The sequence below is a fragment of the Mytilus edulis genome, chromosome 14, assembly GCF_963676685.1.
Source record: "Mytilus edulis chromosome 14, xbMytEdul2.2, whole genome shotgun sequence".
Taxonomy (NCBI): domain Eukaryota; kingdom Metazoa; phylum Mollusca; class Bivalvia; order Mytilida; family Mytilidae; genus Mytilus; species Mytilus edulis.
In genome coordinates this window covers 53,287,825-53,303,352 of record NC_092357.1, presented here as the reverse complement: position 1 = coordinate 53,303,352, position 15,528 = coordinate 53,287,825, and the positions used below count along the sequence as shown (strand labels likewise).

Here is a 15,528-nt window from a genome sequence, read left to right as displayed (position 1 = left end):
GACTATAGCTTAAAAACAAGATAATGAATATTTCATTTGTCACCAAAAAATACGGTTTCACATCAAATGTCAAGTAATATGGCTGTTTTTGACACTTTTTGAGCACTATGATAAAGAAATGTCGATGCTGTATAGATTGAAATAAACAATTAATTTCCCCATAGGCGACAATGGTAGCCTTTTTCGAGATACAGACTTTAGAAAGTTGATTTTCTTAACGAAACCTTGCTAGAATCAAAGAAAAATTATTAGGACAGTATTTTTTGGTCCAAAAAATATAGGTTCGCGTTGCTTTTCTTAGCGTATTTTGTACTTATCTCCCATGCCTATTAATTTTGCCCTTAAAAATATGTGTCTTGTCCTAGCGTTGAAAAGTCATCTCAGTGCCTTTAGGGCTACGGAATAATTTTTATTTTGCCTTTTGTATAAAGCAGAGTGCACGAAGTCTCTAATAATAAAAAATAACGGGCGCACATATCGACCAATCAGGATTAGCCATACTCTTAATTCTGAATACCATGTTATGCTCATAAAATGGCTGCGCCCATAAAATTTAATGGTGTATTGTAATCTATACGGTATTTAATACTTTCTTGTATCGTGCAATTCATAGTGCGTTAGATGCACAAATATATATGCCACAAATAAATCATCTTTAAAACATTCTGGCAATCTTCTCTGAATTTTCACAATTTTTTATCGGAGGTGACCCCAGTCGAAAAATGTGAAGAAAAAAAATCTCTTTTTTTGAGTAAATGCGGTACTGCTAAAAAGGGCCTGAAGATTATGCCTACTTTCTCCAATGATTCTTTATATATCATCAAGTACTGATTATATTGATACCAAAACCAATCCAATATGTAACTACTACGGTGAATTTCGAACAACAGTTTTAAATGAAACCATTTTCGGAAAAAAGTACATTTTTGAAACAGACTATAGCATTTCAAAATATGGAATATGTGTAAAAATTTGTGTTTTAACATCGATAACTGTTTGTTAACTACAATATGGCATGCCTATTCTTATTCTTTTATTTGTTATTCGTGTGAACATTTCAATGTTCGAAGGGGATCATTTCCGTACATTTTCGCTGAATTTGGTAATTTCGATAACAGCATTTGGGTCGAGATTGTTATGTTTAAAAATCGATTTATATTCGCAAACTCTAGATGTGTACTTGCTCTTTTCGAACAAATCAACAGAACTTCAAAAAATGACATATTCGCTCTACAGTAAGTCAAAAGTCGAGCCCACCCTTGTTTCTAAGGTAAAACGCAATACAAATATGAAACAGACTATAGCTTAAAAACAAGATAATGAATATTTCATTTGTCACCAAAAAATACGGTTTCACATCAAATGTCAAGTAATATGGCTGTTTTTGACACTTTTTGAGCACTATGATAAAGAAATGTCGATGCTGTATAGATTGAAATAAACAATTAATTTCCCCATAGGCGACAATGGTAGCCTTTTTCGAGATACAGACTTTAGAAAGTTGATTTTCTTAACGAAACCTTACTAGAATCAAAGAAAAATTATTAGGACAGTATTTTTTGGTCCAAAAAATATAGGTTCGCGTTGCTTTTCTTAGCGTATTTTGTACTTATCTCCCATGCCTATTAATTTTGCCCTTAAAAATATATGTCTTGTCCTAGCGTTGAAAAGTCATCTCAGTGCCTTTAGGGCTACGGAATAATTTTTATTTTGCCTTTTGTATAAAGCAGAGTGCACGAAGTCTCTAATAACAAGAATGTGTCCACAGTACACGGATGCCCCACTCGCACGATCATTTTCTATGTTTAGTGGACCTTGAAATTGGAATAAATTCTCTAATTTGGCATTAAAATTAGAATGATCTTATCAAAGGGAACATGTATATTAAGTTTCAAGTTGATTGGACTTCTACTTTATCAAAAACTACCTTCACCAAAAACTTTAACCTGAAATTTGCACTATCATTTTCTATGTTCAGTGAACCGTAAAATTGGGGTCAAAACTCTAATATGGCATTTAAATTAGAAAGATCATATCATAGGGCACATGTATACTAAGTTTCAAGTTGATTGGACTTCAACTTCATCAAAAACTACCTTGACCAAAAACTTTAACCTGAAGCGGGACAGACGGACGAACGGACGAACGAACGGACGGACGAACGGAGGCACAGACCAGAAAACATAATGCCCCTCTACTATCGTAGGTGGGGCATAATAAAAAATAACGGGCGCACATATCGACCAATCAGGATTAGCCATACTCTTAATTCTGAATACCATGTTATGCTCATAAAATGGCTGCGCCCATAAAATTTAATGGTGTATTGTAACCTTAAGGGTTTCAACTCTCTTAGATGGATTTTGCTAATTTTTTTTGTTACTTTTGGTCATATAGCTCTTCAAATGTTTTGGTTCTTATAAATCTAAATTGTCTTTTAAAATTTCAGCTTTAAGCATAAGGTGATGAAGGTAAATCAAGATAAGCTAGCACTTCGAAAGCATAAAATTTATATAACATGTTGTTTTCAATTTTTATCTGACAGTGCATATCTTTTCTTTTATCAAAATAATATTTGTATTTGAAATACAGCTAAGACAGATACTTCTTGTTGCAAATATTCATAAGTTTATAAAAAGAGCAAATAGGGTTAAACTTTGTAGGGCCACAGGTAGCTAAGTACATTTTTGTATGTCGAAATCATAGTTGAATAAAATTACAAAGTACTTTATTTTAATATTATTATAATAAACAAATTTGAATGCAGTGGAAGAAGCATGCTATATTATAAAACTTTTTAAAAAGTAGTGCCTTAAATGGCATCCTATTATCAAGATACAAATATAAATAAATCAAAAGATCTTAACAATGCTGCTTTTACTCAACAAATCATTTGTGTCCTATCTATCAGATTAAAACCAAATTTACAATACATTTTACAGCATTTTGAGTACCTTATCGAATAACCTTGAAAAGGTGAATTCTATATAATCACTTTGAAACCTGAATAAAATTTATATAAATCTATTATATATTAATCATTTACTGTCACTAATATCACAATTTCTGTATTGAGTTACATCAAAAATAGAATTTAAATAACACATACATTTTCTGCACTGTTGTACAGCCTTATTATTAAATTCACTACTGGAGATGGGAACTAACCTTTGTGTTGTACTTTTCTATATTTTATTCAAGTTCAAGTGTTTATATTACATATTAACCCTCTTGAAAAAAAAGATTTTTTTTTCTATCCAAGGAATTTTCGAACAGGGGTCAACATTGTATGAATGGATTAAGACCTATTCATCTTTTTTGCATTTTGTTTTCAGCAAAAAAAAACTAGAGGCTCTAAAGAGCCTGTGTCGCTCACCTTGGTCTGTGTGAATATTAAACAAAGGAAGCAGATGGATTCATGACAAAATTGTGTTTTGGTGATGGTGATGTGTTTGTACATCTTACTTTACTGAACATTCTTGCTGCTTACAATTATCTCTATCTATAATGAACTTGGCCCAGTAGTTTTAGTGGAAAATGTTAGTTAAAATTTACAAATTTTATGAAAATTGTTAAAAATTGACTAGAAAGAACAATAACTCCTTAGGGGGTCAATTGACCATTTCCGTCATGTTGACTTATTTATCTTGACCTGATAAATAATTATGCCCCATGTCAGATTTGCTCTAAATGCTTTGTTTTTGAGTTATAAGCCAAAAACTGCATTTTACCCCTAAGTTCTATTTTTAGCCGTGGTGGCCATCTTGATTCGATAGCTGGGTCACCGGACACATTTTTTAAACTAGATATCCCAAAGATGATTGTTGGTCAAGTTTGGATTAATTTGGCCCAGTAGTCAGAGGAGAAGATTTTTGTAAAAGATTACTAAGATTTACGAAAAATGGTTAAAAATTGACTATAAAGGGCAATATTGCCTAAAGGGGTCAACTGACCATTTCGGTCACGTTGACTTATTTGTAGATCTTTCTTTGCTGAACATTATTGCTGTTTACAGTTTATCTCTATCTATAATAATATTCAAGATAATAACCAAAAACAGCAAAATTTTCGTTAAAATTACCAATTCAGGGGCAGCAACCCAACAACGGGTTGTCCGATTTATCTGAAAATTTTAGAGCAGATAAATCTTGACCTCTTAAACAATTTTACCCCTGTCAGATATGCTCTAAATGCTTTGATTTTTGAGTTATAAGCCAAAAACTGCATTTTACCCCTATGTTCTATTTTTACCCATGGCTGCCATCTTGGTTGGTTGGCCAGGTCACCCGACACATTTTTAAAACTAGATACCCCAATGATGATTGTGGCCAAGTTTGGTTTAATGTGGCCCAGTAGTTTCAGAGGAGAAGATTTTTGTAAAAGTTAACGACGACGGACGACGACGGACACCGGACGCCAGACGCAAAGTGATGGGCCAGGTGAGCTAAAAATACAAATACCAATCTTTCAATTTACCTATTGGGCTTTATTCCCCAAAATTATCCATTTATCTCTTGGTTTTACAATAACGTTAATTGATTGATTATTTAACTGATATTTTGTGTTAAGTTAGGAACTGTCCTACTGTTTCTTCTACACGGCTGGTAATCTACACACGCAGAACATTTGGTTCTGCAATGAAAACCGTGAGAGGATTTTCAAGTTGTGCTTGAGTGGAGTAATTGTCACCGCTTCAAAAGGTATGTACATTTCTAAATCTCAATTTTATTATTCAACTGATCAAAATATTGAAAATCAGAGAATGCTATGCTCACAGTGATGAATATTTTAACGAAGAGATACATGTGTCATTTACTGTTGTACGTATAGTGTAACTCTTACAAAATCAGTTGCCCCACGAGAAATTGCCTAAAAAAGTGACATTTCAATTTTGTAATGGTTTTATTTACAGACCTACAAGTTCAAATTTAGTTTTTTTTTAGGGCAATGGGTATGAATGTTGTTTTTGGCTGTCTGGTGTTGATAGACGTCTTAAGGATGTACTTAGGTGAGGTTAGGTGAAAATTAATAAATTAAGAAGTTAAAATTGATTCTATAAGCTGGTAGAGCATCAATTAAGGATAAAAATAAGCTAAAAATATTGGCAGGTCATGGACCTTCTTTTTCGAGATATTAGAGATTTAAAATATGGCGGGAAAGGGCTGACTCGGACTTTCACCTTATATTTGCATTGGTACTATTAGTTCTCAAAACAAAAGAAAGAAAATTAAGAATCTTCTAAAATTTTGGTAAATGACCTTTCATGAGCTTCTAGGTCTTATATGAAAAAATAAATGGGTGTTATGGGGCAAAATATTTTACATTGTATTGTATGGAAAAACACCAAAGAGTCCGAACATTTGACACATATTCCAAAACCTCACCTAAGTACATCCTTAATAATTCCAAAAACTACATTTTTTCATTAAGTCATGCGTGAGGGGATCGGTTCTGATTGAGGACATCGTGAATGCGTGAGGGGAAGTACAAACATCTTTTTTTAATCTTTGGCTTTGTGACTTTTGTTGACTCAATAGATGTAATCAATGCTGATTAAAAGCACATATTTATCCTTATACTTTAATAGATAAAAACTGATCACTGATTCCATGAAATTAAACTATTAATTGTTAGTTCAATTTCAGAAAATGCCATTGTTCAAAGGAAAAGAGGACTGAAATTGACTGTCTACAAAAAGCCATGGAGATACAAGTTATCCCCGCCCTCGAAGCGAACTAAACCCTCTGGGAGTAGTCCTGTCGTCAAATATACGTCACATATATTTAAGAAAAGTATGTCACCGATCAAAACTTCAACACCTATAAATATTAGACGTAATCTGTTCACCCAAAATCACGAAATTTTCGAAACAAAAATGGCAGATATACAGAATTTATTATTCACGAACATCGATGAAAGCCAATATAATCTTGAGGAAGACCATAAAGAAGAGCATGTATTAGACAACGAAGAAGATATAGAAGAAGACATAGATTAAGACCACGTGTAGTAGAACACGAGAAAGACCACATGGAAGACCTTGGATTAAGCTATTCATTGACCCCTTGGTATTTTCTCTAATTTTTAGACACTGACCCCAAGAAATTCGATGGAATTAAAGGGAATGGTGCTTTTACCACGTTTGCTATTACTCATCTTGACAGTAATCAAAGGTTTTTTATAAATATATAATAAGGACTACAAATGCAGATGTTGTCAACAATTTTTACAAGTATTTTGGAGACATTATTTTTTTGTAAGATGTGTTCATGAATTTTGTCTGTAAAAGTAATCCACAAACTGAAAGTTTCAACAAAAAGCAGTTTCTTTATGCTTCTAATTGCAGACTTTGGTTAAACCACATCATCAAATATCCAGCAAAATACAGTTTTTCTCCATCTACAAAAATTTATAATATTCCAGAAAATAAATTAATCTTCAGTATATATACTATTAAATGAGAAGGCCTCATTTTGTGTGTCGCTTCTCTTCTTTCCGCTATAAATTAATCATCATGCCTCTGTGTCATATAGGTACCTTGCATATTGGCATTTGTCATCCATTCTTATGATTATTCAGTTTGGGTCATTTTGGAAGAAAAACAAAAAAAAAGGCGTCTGGATATTGTTTCCTTCATCAGACCGACTTTTATGTCGCAATCGTAATTACTCGGGGACAGGACAATTATTTTCGCGTTATTTTGCATGTATACTTTGATTATACTCCTATAATATGTAGAGACTCTCTGTATAATACAGAAGTGATCGCCATGGAGAAGAAACTTGGAATTGATAGTTAATAGCAAATACACTTTATTTATAATAAACGTATGTTCATAACTATACAGAAAGGCAAAGGCGAAAATCATGGAATTTACAGAAAACAGAAAAACATCAGACTTTGAAAAAAAGGGAGAGGGTTCAAAATAATTGTCCTGTCTCCAAGTACCTATGACTTTTGATATCTTTTCTGAAATTCTCCAGACATGAAATATTTTCAAAAATTCATTCTACAACATTTTACAAACTTTCAACCAAGCTCTAAATGCCCGTGATTTCGTGGGTGTCTTCTAGTGACATATTAATTAAAGAGAAGAAAAAATAATTATATTATAATTCATATATTACATTTTAAAATCATTTTCCCGTAGTCTATAATCCTGCTTGTGGGTACATGCTTGTGGAAGAATTCTTTTTTTTTGTTCAGTTTCTCCTTCATATAACATAACATGTATACTTATACATCAACCATGCTAACAAAACAACATGAATTAGTTATGAAAACTATTTCACAAAAGGATAACAAACCACAATACCTATAATTGAATCCTTACTCAGCCTTAACTAATTCTCTATTTATATGAAATTCAGGTCACTAAAATCTCAAGAAACTTACAAAATATAGCTAGATATTAAAGCTGTAGCTAACAAATTAGGCTACGCCTTTGCAGTAATATATTCTTATTCCCAATTCCTTTGTAAAAGTTATTGTATCAAGAAGTGAAAGGGTTACAACCTTCATGTTGAATGAAATAGTGCTCATGGCTGTAAAATATACATGTACTAGACTGAAACTATATATGATATACATATCATGTGCTTAAAATTCCTTAATTGTTTAGATTTTTCCCTCTCCTATGGTGTTTTAACTGTCATTCCTTGAAGAATACAATTTTTGTTCAAACTTTTCATAGTCATGATACTATAATTAAAGCATGTGACGAAACTAACAGAGAATTATCAAGATTTTTACTAAGTCATTCTGAACTTTTTAAAGGGATGGAATTTAAATGACCTAACAATGACCCTCAGAAAGCTAACAAGTGTCTTAAACTTTCTTTTTTAAATCAGAAATATGTAAAAATGCCCAGTATATCTTTTTTTCCAATTCTTTCCATCATTCTCAATTCCAGACAAATACAGGGACTGTGAAAAGGGATAAACAAAGTTAATAGTCTGTTACCCCTCCTATCACCTGATAAACTATAATACAGTCACTGTTCATTATAATTTGTATGATATCAATATCGTTTTCATTCAATATATTCAATTACATTATTATTTTTTATTGCACACAATTTTTAATAGCTGTGGTGACTTTCTGCACCTATTTCACCTCATGGAGTCATATAAATAGAGAATTAGTTAAGGCTGAGTAAGGATTCAATTATAGGTATTGTGGTTTGTTATCCTTTTGTGAAATGGTTTTCATAACTAATTCATGTTGTTTTGTTAGCATGGTTGATGTATAAGTATACATGTTATGTTATATGAAGGAGAAACTGAACAAAAAAAATAGCTTCTATTCACTTCTGAATTATAAGGAAATTAAAATAAAAATTGTTGTTAAAAATTTAGTTTCCTTTCAAACAAATTATTGTTTGTCACAAGGGAAAATTTGAAACATTTGATAATTGAATTATTTAAAAATGTAAAAGGAACAATAGTTGACAGTAAATGATACTAAGATTAGCTCTGTTTCTTAATGCAACTACATGTATAATATAATTTCAAAAGATATTTTTACAAGAAAAATATTTCCAAACTATATACTGTGGATTCATTTATAGTATTGTTGGATACAAATGTTTGTAGATTTCCTTGGTACAGGGGAACCACAATTTAAATTATCAACAAAACTACAAATGTTCTATAGGAAAATACATAGAATTTGCCAATACCACGAAATTGAATATCCATGTAAAACAAGTTCTCCTCAATCCACGAAAATTGGTCCCCACGAAAATAAATGAATCCAAAGAACAAGCATTTTCAAAATAAAAAGGTGCTGAAAACTGTCAAAATACTGATAATGTCACACCGAAGTCCATTCCTTATATAAATAGAACCTAAGATGACAATGGAACCAGGAAGTTAAATCAATGGTCTACCAGAACTACTAGTGAACGACTGTCCTCATAAGGTACATGATTCCAAAGAATTTGATGTGGTTGAACATGTTCATAGAACAATATCTCCTTTTTTATATGGTAGGACTAATGTCTCCTAAATTGTGCACACAATAATTTTCAGTTTAAATTACCATGGAGTCAAAAAAAATTGGTACTGCTTAAATATGTAAGTTTTATAATGTGTTTTAATCTACAGATTAAACAGTGATCAATACCTTCTTCTCATTAAAACAGCCAAGGATTTATATAGATTGACTATGTGAATCTTTGAAGCAGCTAAAAATATTTTTGTAGATCCATAAAATTATATCTGATAATGAAAAATCAGGGCCGTAACTAGCCCCTTTTAATACTGAGGCAAAAATATCAGATTCGCCGAGCGTAGCGAGGCTAAAAATTTTTGCGAGGGGTCTGGGGCCGCTCAAGTCTCCCAGAAGCTCTGAGAAAAAATAACGCAAAATCGTGCATTCTGAGCGTTTCCCGGGCTCTTTTTTACATAGATACGCAAATCATTTTTAGCTATTTTTTCGACAATATTCTGGTCTCAAAGCAAAAACATAGATTTATTGTTATTTTTAAAAGACTTTAAAGTTTAGCAGTGCAATTGCATTACTCATGAATATAATTACTCTGTTAAGCACAACCCTAGACACAAAGGAGATTTTGGAAGAACAGGAATAAATACTTTGACCATTGATCATTTGTATTCTATACATTGACATTGTGTGCGATTAGCTCCCGTGCACGTGTACTTCATATTCCTTTATTTTCGGTGACATCCCATTAGTCTGACAACCATTATTCCGACAGCCCATTCCTCTGACAGCCCACTATTCCGACAGCCCATTACTCCGACAGCCCACTATTCCGACAGCCCATTACCCCGACAGCCCATTATTCCCACAGCTCAAAATTTCCCAATGCATCTGTCTTATGTGTATGGGTAAATTTTCTCTAAAAAGACCGATTTCGCTCTCTATACTTTTTGTGGTTGTCCATTTTGATATCAATTATTCTTTTCATGTGGGATATTTGTTTCAGTATATTATATAACTATACAAAATTAATCCTTGTTATCTAATTGTAAACAAAAACTTAGTAAATTATGTGTTTTGGTTAAATATACATATTGGAATCATCTATTAAAAATTTCAAACAATGGGAAAAAAATCTTATTATATTGTTAGCTCTTTTGAATTATGAAGCAAAAGTCTTGATACCGACTGTTATTTGATATCAATATGTTAGTTGGTTTTTTTTTCTATTTTGTTTTTGCTCCGATTTTGACTGAGGATTATGCTGCTATAAAGATAATTATATCAATTGTAATGTCTTAATGTTGACCCAATCATTATACCGCCGTTTCTAAAAAAAGTGTGGGTGTGTGTGTGTTGGGGGAGGGGGGTAACTGTCCGCCAATCCGTCAGTAAATTTGTCCGTCCGTCCCATGAATACTGTGGTTGCATCTTTCTCATGAACTATATTACAAGGATTTTTGAAATTTGGTTTCCGGGTTTAATGAAATCAGCTATATCGTGTGATGCTTTTTCAGATTAACAACTCAGCAACTTCATGTTTACCGAAATATTTGGGCGGGGGTTTCATCAGTAGCTCGCACTGACTTTCACTGATTGTTCTTTATATGCTCTTTATAGACCCTGTAATTTGGAAAATGAAATATTCTTTTCTGTTCTATTCTATATGCAGATTTCGAATTGAGTATATACTTAGAAAGTATTCGAACTACCTTAGTCCTATGTTATATATACGGAGTTATTTCTTAAAATATGTTATAACATAAACATAATAATACCCCGGGGGGTTACTTACTATATTTCTAGTGGTAAAGGTGTGCCGCAAAACAGGGTCACTTTTTCATGCCCTGCTGGTTAGAACAGGGTTTCTCTTTCATGTCCTGTTGGTTAGAACAGGGTCGCTTTTTATGTCCTGCTGACTAGAACAGGGTTTTTTTTTAAACAAAAAGTATTTGTCTAGAACAGGATCTCGTATTCAACTGTTGAAGATACAGTCTAGAACCCGGGTCTAGAACTGCATCTTATTTTATACGGTCTAGAACAGGGTATACACTTTCTGAGCATGTATAGAACAAGGTATGTTTTCAATGTATTCTGGTTAGAACAGGGTATGATTTGGCAAGTGCTGTCGGCACAGTAATACTCGAAAGGATATCAGTAACCCCCCGGAGTAATACAGACATACATATTTTATTTTTCCCTGATACCGTGATAAGTGTCGGACTTATGGGTTGTCGGATTATTGGGCTGTCGGAGCAATGGGTTGTCGGACTATTGGGTTGTCGCACTAATGGGTTGTCGGACTAATGGGTTGTCGGACCAATGGGCTGTCGGATTAATGGGCTGTCGGAATAATGGCGTGTAACCTTATTTTCTGTTAAAGGATCTGAACACGACTTAATGCAAATTTAACCCTTGAATATAAAAGGTCATATGGCAATACATTGATGTTTTTTTCAGCAAATGATTTGATACCGGGAAATTAGTGGTCTTACTTTAATTTAAACCATGTCAGCTATCTAGTTTTACCCACAGGCGCTTGGATATATGATAGTTATTTTTTTTTAATTTTGTTGTTGATTAAGATATTCAATTTTCTATATTCATAATACATATCTATCATTTCTGTCCATATCTCACCTACAGAAAATACCTAACTTTGCAATCTATACTAAGAAAAATTGGGTATGTACAAGAAAGGCAGTTTCGTATTTTTTGATATCAAGTTCAATTCTCCATGCAGAAACGACCACTTTTTTCTGTGTCCAGTAGCATCGTATATTCTTAAAATATTTTCTCGCATAATGCCTGGACATAGGTGGACATGCAACATTACACAGTGTGACACGTTTACAAATGAAAATCAACACTCAGACTAGTCATTAAGGACAATAAATAAAGACAAACCCGGGACACAGAAATACAAACAATAGACCATCAACTCTGAAAACCAAAAGTAAAATAGAAACATGGATTACGAAAAATATGCAGGGGCGACATGTGAGAGTGAAGAGAATTTGCTTCTTACAAGACACTTTCAGTGAAAACAATTGGATATGAAGACAATCATATGAAGACAATCTTTTGTTTTAGTTTTTTTTTTTTTTTTTTTTTTTAAATTTAAAACATGAGGCATTTGCCTCATTTGCCTCAATGTAGTTACGGCCCTGAAAATAGGTATTTTATCAAAATTAAACATGAATAATTCGTTCTTACCTTAAAGCAAAAGTAATTAGTTCCTATAAAAAATAAGCCACCAGAAAGTTTAGCCTGAATCATAGCATCACTAAAACACCTGAGTGATTTTGACTAATCATTGAATATCATAACAGGAAAAGGTGATCATTATTGGACCATAACAATACGCCTTTTATATACGGATACTTAATAGATAGATTTAAATAATTTATTCTGGAAGGAATTCAAATAACCACAAACTCATGTCAAATACTCTTCAGTTAAAAATTCAGTCAGCAATGTTTCTGTATAAAAAAAAACCAGATGAGGAGAAAGAAGAAAATGTTTTCAATTCACTAAAAAGAAAAATTCATTCATTATCATCAAAGCTATATATTTATAAAGATTACTTTTGTAAGAAAATTGTGTTTTTAAGATGTTTAAAAACTTCTGTATTTTGGAAACTGCTAATCTTATAATAAAGGATAAAAAAGTGAATTATTAAGTCTTGGAATCCAAACTAATTTAATGTTTCTTTGATGCTCTACTGCAATGAGGGATCTATGTAAAATAGTTTACCAAACTCTCCATCAGCATCTTAACTTAAATTTATAAATACAAAAATTTAAATGACCATATTTCTAAAATCAAGTTCCACAACTCTGGACAAATATTCAAAATATACTTGAACCACCAATATCAAAATTATATGGGATTCAGTGAAAGCTTAAATAAGTTCCATTCTGGCAAATGAAGTTTTTTTTCATCTTACATAATTTTTGTTTACCTAGTCAAACTTTTTACAAGAAGAACATTGAACCAGATGCTCCACAGGGCGTAGCTTTATACGACCGCAGAGGTTGAACCCTGAACGGTTGGGGCAAGTATGGACACAACATTCAAGCTGGATTCAGCTCTAAATTTGGATTGTGATTAAATAGTTGACACAGCATAGGTTTCTGACACAGAATGAATGTGTTCTAATGAACTTAAAATTTTTGTTTTCTCTTAGAGCAATTCACTATGCTGTTGAATATTAATCCTCTCAAAACAAGAATGTGTCCTCAGTACACGAATGCCCCACTCGCACTATCATTTTCCATGTTCAGTGGACCGTGAAATTGGGGTAAAAACTCTAATTTGGCATTAAAATAAGAAAGATCATATCATAGGGGACATGTGTACTAAGTTTGAAGTCGATTGGACTTAAACTTCATCAAAAACTACCTTGACCAAAAACTTTAACCTGAAGCGGGACAGACGGACGGACGAACAGACGGACAGACGGACGGACGGAGAGACCAGAAAACATAATGCCCCTCTATACTATCGTAGGTGGGGCATAAAAATGTTTGAAGAAATTTTCTTTTTTATTTATGAAATTTCAAATGAGAAAAATTGAACCCAATTTTTTTAATCACATCCCCCTTTCCCTTATTCCAAAACTAATCTCAATTAAAATTTCTAATGGAGTTTGCAACAATAACTACTCATTTAAATACATCATAAAATATTAAGATGTAAAAAAAACTGCTTGTTATCACTGAATGTTATTTATTATAATTTATCAGTTGGTAGTAAAAAGTGAATATACATTGTATATTGTATATAACAAAGATTTAAGTTGATTCTGGACAAAGAAAGATAACTCCAATTAAAAAAAAATCTTGCTATTGCACAATATTTTGCAATTAGATAATTCTTGCTTACTATTCTGGACAAAGAAAGATAACTCTAATTAAAAAAAAATTTGCTATTTCACAATATTGTGCAATTAGATATTTCTTGCCATTGCGCAATACTGTGCAATTGAAAAGACTTGCTATTGCACAACACTTAATATAATAATTTTAGATCCTGATTTGGACCAACTTGAAAACTGGGCCCATAATAAAAAATCTAAGTACATTTTTGGATTCAGCATATCAAAGAACCCCAAGATTTCAATTTTTGTTGAAATCAGACTAAGTTTAATTTTGGACCCTTTGGACTTTAGTGTAGACCAATTTGAAAACAGGACCAAAAATGAAGAATCTACATACACAGTTAGATTTGGTATATCAAAGAACCCCATTTATTCAATTTTTGATGAAATCAAACAAAGTTTAATTTTGGACCCTGATTTGGACCAACTTGAAAACTGGGCCAATAATCAATAATCTAAGTACATTGTTAGATTCAGCATATCAAAGAACCTAACTGATTCATTTTTTGTCAAAATCAAACTAAGTTTAATTTTGGACCCTTTGGATCTTAATGTAGACCAATTTGAAAACGGGACCAAAAGTTAAGAATCTACATACACAGTCATGACAGTTAGATTCGGCATATCAAAGAACCCCAATTATTCAATTTTGATGAAATCAAACAAAGTTTAATTTTGGACCCTTTGGGCCCCTTATTCTGTTGGGACCAAAACTTCCAAAATCAATACCAACCTTCCTTTTATGGTCATAAACCTTGTGTTTAAATTTCATAGATTTCTATTTACTTATACTAACGTTATGGTGCGAAAACCAAGAAAAATGCTTATTTGGGTCCCTTTTTGGCCCCTAATTCCTAAACTGTTGGGACCTAAACTCCCAAAATCAATACCAACCTTCCTTTTGTAGTCATTAACATTGTGTTTAAATTTCATTGATTTCTATTTACTTAAACTAAAGTTATTGTGCGAAAACCAAGAATAATGCTTATTTGGGCCCTTTTTTGGCCCCTAATTCCTAAACTGTTGAAACCTAAACTCCCAAAATCAATCCCAATCGTTCTTTTGTGGTCATAAACCTTGTGTCAAAATTTCATAGATTTCTATTAACTTAAACTAAAGTTATAGTGCGAAAACCAAGAAAATGCTTATTTGGGCCCTTTTTGGCCCCTAATTCCTAAAATGTTGGGACCAAAACTCCCAAAATCAATACCAACCTTCCTTTTGTGGTCATAAACCTTGTGTTAAAATTTCATAGATTTCCATTCACTTTTACTAAAGTTACAGTGCGAAAACTAAAAGTATTCGGACGCCGGACGACGACGACGACGACGACGCCGCCGACGCCAACGTGATAGCAATATACGACGAAAAATTTTTCAAATTTTGCGGTCGTATAAAAATTGTTATTAACAATAAACAAAAGTTTTGAAGAAAATATTCCAAATAAAGAGGGGACTATTGATTTATAGCAGTTGTTTGGTAAGTAAACTTCAACTGAATGAAAAACTTTAGTACAATAACCACAAACAACGGAGAAACAAATAAGTAAAAATCAATCCAAAGTTATGTCATATACAAACATCAAACACAGGGGATAAGTTGTAAACACCAACTTAATACTTCAGACTTTCAGGACACACAATACATTTACAGGGGAGGTAATAGCATAGCTAACACAATATGCAATAGTCAGCTATTTT

At 32.5% G+C, this 15,528-nt stretch overlaps 1 protein-coding gene across 7 annotated transcripts in view; it reads right to left on the bottom strand.

Moving 5' to 3' along the window:
- The window catches only part of LOC139503693 (myosin light chain kinase, smooth muscle-like), an 80,790-nt gene that overhangs the window by 44,880 nt on the left and 20,382 nt on the right, over window positions 1-15,528 (bottom strand). The window contains exon 1 of one of the 7 annotated variants that reach the window (XM_071293535.1): window positions 12,163-12,256. The exons of 4 other annotated variants lie outside the window; for them this stretch is intronic. The gene's annotated coding sequence lies outside the window, so the exon portion shown is untranslated. Of the gene's footprint in view, window positions 1-12,162; window positions 12,257-15,528 lie in introns of those variants that run through there. 2 more of the 7 variants (XM_071293536.1, XM_071293534.1) reach the window with 2 other exon arrangements.